Below are 5,988 nucleotides of genomic sequence, written 5' to 3'. Positions count from 1 at the left end.
ACTGCCGGGAACAACTGGAACTGCCAGGAACTGCCGAAACTGCTGGGAAAGCTGATGCGGAGGGCAGAAGAGGCTGACACAGTCCTGAGAGGTTGACACTGGGGTTTTTCGTGGGGCAGATTGGAGCTGGGGAGTTGCCGGAGTGTTTATCCGGGGTTTCAGCCAGAGCATCTGTCTTCAAAGGAGAGGTACTACTGTCGAGATTTTTCTCTGTTGGGTGAGCTAAATTTGGCACCCAGATTGTATTCTGAAACTGCTTAAGAAATCAAACTCTCAGATAGCTGCACCATTTTTCTCGCATTGGGTTTTTCCGGGGACATTAGTCCAAAAATAACAGTGTCATTTGTGTGCTTGTTTATGTTTCCTTCAGTTGATGATCTGTAATGTGTCGAGCATGTACTTGTGTTTATTTTCAGTATTTACATGGTAAATAACTTGTTAATTAATCATAACAAGTAGGAAGGAATAAATCAGAACGTATATGGAGGGTTTCTAACTGTTAGACTTAGAAACTTCAACACCGATGATATAATTTTTATCTCAATCCGACTTCGGGATTGAAAGTTATGCCCTTTTCAAAGTTTGCTCATTAATCCCTGTCACATCAACATGTATCGCGATGTGGCATTGCCAAGTGGCATACGTGGCTCTGCCATGTTTCTCATAGACCAACATGGCTCCTGCCATGCTAGCGCGCCCAGTGCCGTCACAAGATCGTACCAAGGCAAGAAGTAATTACCATTTTGAGCCAACACGACGAGATGGTAAATTTTACGTTAGTTACTATGCAGTTCCCTGTCCTGCACTCTGTTATCACTGAAAATTCTAATGCCAAAATTTCAAAACCGCTCACATTAGTTTGATGCGCATAAAGCCTTTTTGTAGTTTCGCAGCGCAACATGTTTTAGGCTGCGCTACAAAATTGGGGATTTGTTCGAATCCATAGCAACTGTCATGCAAAATAGCTCTGGGGTGGATGCATTTTACACGAGGCATGCTCTCAAGCTCCTGCGTGTATGCTTGTCATCAGTTCTGAATCTGAAGGGAAATCTCCTAATACTTCTGAGCAGTTAAAAGATTCAGCGTTCAAGGTCAATATGGAGTATTAAACATCCAGCTCTTGCTCCTGCTGTAAAGATATACTCTCTTCTTCATGATATACTATCTCCCAAGGCACAGTTAACATTGTGCAGCTATTTCCAGACTGCTGCTAGGAAGAGATCAAAAAGACACATGGCAGAGACAGATGAGTTTGTGACAAATAGCAATGAAGGTGTTTTGATGGATGCATTAACTGTTTCAACAACGTATTTGAAAATGAAGGCATTGTGCATGAATATTTGTAATGAACTACGCACTGATATTGAGATCCACAATCAACATATACTCCCAAGCTCTCTAGATCTTCCAAATATTTGTGCTTCCATATACAGTGTGGATCTTTGCAATCGACTACGGGCATTTCTTGTTGCATGCCCACCATCAGGCCCTTCTCCGCCTGTGGCAGATCTTGTTATTGCAACAGCGGACTTTCAGAGAGATCTAGCTAACTGGAATATCTGTCCGGTAAAGGGAGGGGTTGATGCAAAGGAGTTGTTTCACTTATACATAATCCTGTGGATTCAGGGCAAACGGCTTTCATTGCTTGATTCCTGTAAGCTTGATAAGGTCCGTTGGACAGGTGTCACAACACAACATTCAACAACACCATTTGTCGAGAAGATGTATGAACGCATTAAAGAGACTTTAAATGAATATGCAATCATTGTTTGCCGCTGGCCCGAGTATACATTTTCTCTAGAGACTGCAATATCTGAAGGTAAAGAAGAAATGGCATCACATATAATCACAAAATTGAGAGAGACAGTCTAAATTCAAGGAGACCCAATGGAAAGACTTGCAGCTTACATGGTGGAGGGTCTTGCTGCACGAATAGAATCTTCAGGAAACGGAATATACAAAGCTTTGAATTGTAAAGAGCCACCAAGCACTGATACTTTATCTGCCACGCAAATGTTATTTGAAGTTTGCCCATATTTCAAATTTGGTTGCATGGTGGCCAATGGTGAAATTTGTGAAGTTCAAAGATCTCAGAGACCGATTAAAGGGTAGCAGCAGGTTCTTTCCAGGATCAAACAAAGTATTACAGATTGCATTGGGGTCGCACAGCTGCTGATGAAGTCAAGGACGGTATTCATAAAGCTAGTGAGATGTTACATGGTGAATGTGGTCTATTCTTTACCAATCTACCAAAAGAAGAGGTTATGAGAATTTTTGAAACTTTTGAAGAGCGTGATTTTGCAAAGAATGGATCACTTGCAACAGAGCAGCCGTTGAGAAAACGGTTGAGTTGAATGAAGGTCCTTTGGAACAATTCACGCATGAGATGGAACCATTTCTGCGGAAGCAGGGGATGCCAGTTCGATTAAATAAAGGTGTGATAGAATTAGTGGCAGATCATGTAGTTTGCTGAGAAGAAGAGCCAATATCACCCGAAGCATCTCGCATACTACATTTAATGGGTGTTCAATGGCTACATTCCACCTCAACCTTGTATGCCGGTGGAGTCCTGATGAGTTTGAGATTTACAGAGATCATGGTGTGGCAAATCCTTCAGATGGTTCGTAGTGTATGCATTAAGCATCAAATTCTTTTACAAGTTTTTGGTTCACGGTATTATTTTAATGTAATACCTCAAGTTCCTTTTGGCATAAATATTGGCTTATGAATGGGAGAACTTCTGAGAATAGTTTTCTCATTCTAGTGTTACTAGAGTTATTGGTTTGTAATATAGGTAACAAGCTCATGTTGGTGTAGCTCTTTTAAATACAATCGCACCTGCCCAATCATCCCAAAACTCTACGTTGGCACAATCGTAAAATTCTGGGCAGGTAAACCCACGAATAAGGAGCAGAATATCACTATCCGGTCGTCTGGAGGACTGACAGAAGACAAGATACAGAAAATGGTGAGAGAGGCTGAGATGCATGCGCAAAAAGATCAGGAAAAGAAGGCATTAATCGATGCTAGAAATGCTGCGGACAGCACGATATACTCAGTAGAAAAGCCCTGCAGAAACTTAGAAATAATTCCGGGCTAATGTTGAATGGCGTGAGGTTTGTAAGGATCAGTGTGATTCTGTTGATGAAAGCCAAGAAAACTCAAGAAAACGCCATAAACTTTAAATGCTTGAATGGGTTTCAGTCCAAAGGGGAGCTGTCAGTTAAGGCAAACTAAAGACCGGTACACAGGTGGCAGTTTCCTATGTTTCAGGGGATTGGAAAACATGGAACCTTGAAGACCCATCACAGCCACCGCCAGAAGGAGAGCAGATGTCAAAGAACGAGAACCATTGTAATTAAAGCCATCATGCATAACACGGTGTTAGAGTCCTACTTGATTTAGATCTCTTAAAACTCCAGTCAACAGTCAGTTGTATTTATTAGTTAGTTTCAAATGTTAGTAGGTGTCATCATAGGCAGAATCGAATTCCCCTCATGCTGGAGGAGGAATATCGATTAGTTAGAATAAGAGTTCTATATATAGCTGTAACAGAAATGTAATAGGGGTTGGAAATTTTATAACAGAGTACTGTTTTGGCTTATGTAAAGACAGAGTTTCAGTAATATAATTTGGCTGCTTTTCTTCTCAGGATTCATGAAGGATTTCCATGTTCAGAATGTGTGTTTTTATTCTCTCCTTAATGTCTTTTACAGTTGCATAGATGTGTAATCACTCAGAATTCACTGATTGTGCTCTGATTTCCTGTATGCATTTATGAACTGTGGTTTTATATGAGTTGTGTTCTGAACATCTAAATGCTAAATGCCCTGACTTCTATGTAAAGGCAGTATCATTATTTACTGAAGTATGGTTGACTCCATAGGCCCAATGGAAATTAGTTTAATGTTTGTCCAGCCTTCATATTTGTCAATGTTATTCCACAAGAGTTAGCCATCTTATTATTAGTCAAAATCAATAACCCTTTGAGAGAGCCCTCTCAGGCTAAGGAGGCTAAGCCTTAGTCTAAAGATTGGTTTGAAATAGTTACTTGAAGTCTTCCTGGTTTGCAGCCTTCCAGGGCTTGATTTTGAGATAACACACTCTTTGTTTGTCTACGCCCATTTCCCAGAGCACTACCAAAGAACTCAATGTAAAACAAAAGGCATGGAAGGAAAATTTTCCGTCTATGGATGCCATAATTAATGTTGCACCCTTTGTCATGTCCGACGTGGTATTGACCCATGGTGCCACCTGGCAACCACGCCATCTAGTGCCACATCACCTATCTCCTTTGCTCCTTACCGACGTCAGGATGATGACACCCTTCCACATGGCATTCTCTAACGGTGCCATGTGTCATCCAAAAATTGACTCTTTGGCCATTAAATAGCGCTGATTCAACCTGCCACGTGTCATGCCACAGAGGCGCCATGCTAGCAATAGTCCATGTCACCATCCATGTGGTGACTATGTATCCTTGCCTGGCCTATGTGGCACTTGCTACCTCATCCCAGGTTGAGGGTCCCACCATGCTGAGTCCTTTGTGCTTTGCAACAAAAACCCATTATATCTGGTTTGGAAGAAATCCGATGCACACCAAGTTTTTTCACTTAGCAAACTTTCTGGACTCCTGGACTCCCGGATACCCATTTCATTCTAATCCGGATTGGATCATTATATTTTTTATCATCCATATTGATGCTTTCAAAGTGGAAAAAGTGGAGGAATAAACTCTTAGGACCATTTTTACCAACTGGACCCAGTTTGGCAAATTGGGGTCTAAAACCTTATGGGAGCGTTTTGAGGCATCAAACGACCTTTTTTTGGGGTATAACTTTGCCACCACACCTTTTTCACATATTCTACACACATATACCTTTGAAATGACGCAAGAGAGGCATCAATTGGAGTCCGTATGTGAAAGTTATGCCACTCAAAAGTTGACCTTTTTGTTTTCACCACCATAATTCGAAAGGATGCCACATTAACCCCCATTATTCATGAAAAATGGGCTAACCCCGTGATTATGATGTAGAAGACTCTAGAAGAGTCTATATTCTAACTTTGGTCAATAGTTAAGGAAGTCAAACCTAACCACTAGTAGGCTATTAGGCTGTGTTATAGCTGAGTGCATTTGTTCCATAACTGAGGAAAAATAGCCAAGAGGGATAGGAGGTAGAGCACCTAGAGAGGATTCGTGCACTGTAGTAGCCCACGGGCCACATGCCATACTTTGTACTTGTAGCTATATTTCCATTCAGAGAAAGAGAGCGGAGCAACCTCACCTTCCAGCGGGGTTTTCCTCCCAAAAGGGTTTCCCTAGTCATATCGTGTGTCAAATGCGTGTGAGATTTGATTTTGCTGTTATCTATTTTCTGCATAATTTTAAATTTGCATGCATGCACTATTAACATTGAACCTACAGATCATGAAATCTAATAAAATTGTAATAATGTAGAATTTCAGATTTTAAATATAATTTTATCAAATCTGTTGTGACGAATTGTCAATTGGACTATCCACGAAAATTTACAGATTATATTTGTATCAGAGTAGGTTTCTTTAGGTCTATTATGGAGATTTACAAAGGATCTAGAGCGACTGCACCAAAAGTCGTTAAACCCTAATCATGGCTAACGAATATGTGAATACCCCTTGCTATCCCGCAAAGGAGAGCTTTTCGTAGTTGGAAAAAGTCGGTGATATAATTCCTAATGTATATCTCCTCATGGTGGCCCTGAGCAATAAGCTTGGGATATTTGGAGAAGTGGGGGTTCAAATGCAGAGGACAATCAAAAGGGGGATTAGGAGATCAGGAAGAAACAAAGAGCAAGACGAAGAAAAACCTGAAAAAATATCAACTTAGTTCGAGTGTTGTTAATCAACCACAACCCCTGTTTACAATGGAAGCAAAGGTTGATATCAAGCCGTACCATGACAAGATCAACACTCTGAAGCTAAATCACTGGTTGCAGCAATTGGAAG

General features: G+C 40.9%; 1 pseudogene; it reads left to right on the top strand.

Annotated features, from left to right (window-relative positions):
* Positions 1-2,062: 2,062 nt before the first annotated feature.
* LOC149201110 (uncharacterized) lies at positions 2,063-2,628 on the top strand (annotated as a pseudogene).
* Positions 2,629-5,988: the final 3,360 nt, after the last annotated feature.

This window comes from Pinus tabuliformis, chromosome 2_1, assembly GCF_031772625.1.
Source record: "Pinus tabuliformis cultivar Carrire ecotype Pingquan chromosome 2_1, CPIR1, whole genome shotgun sequence".
Classification (NCBI taxonomy): domain Eukaryota; kingdom Viridiplantae; phylum Streptophyta; class Pinopsida; order Pinales; family Pinaceae; genus Pinus; species Pinus tabuliformis.
Note: the sequence above shows the minus strand (reverse complement) of the source record. Positions and strands in the feature narration are given on the sequence as shown.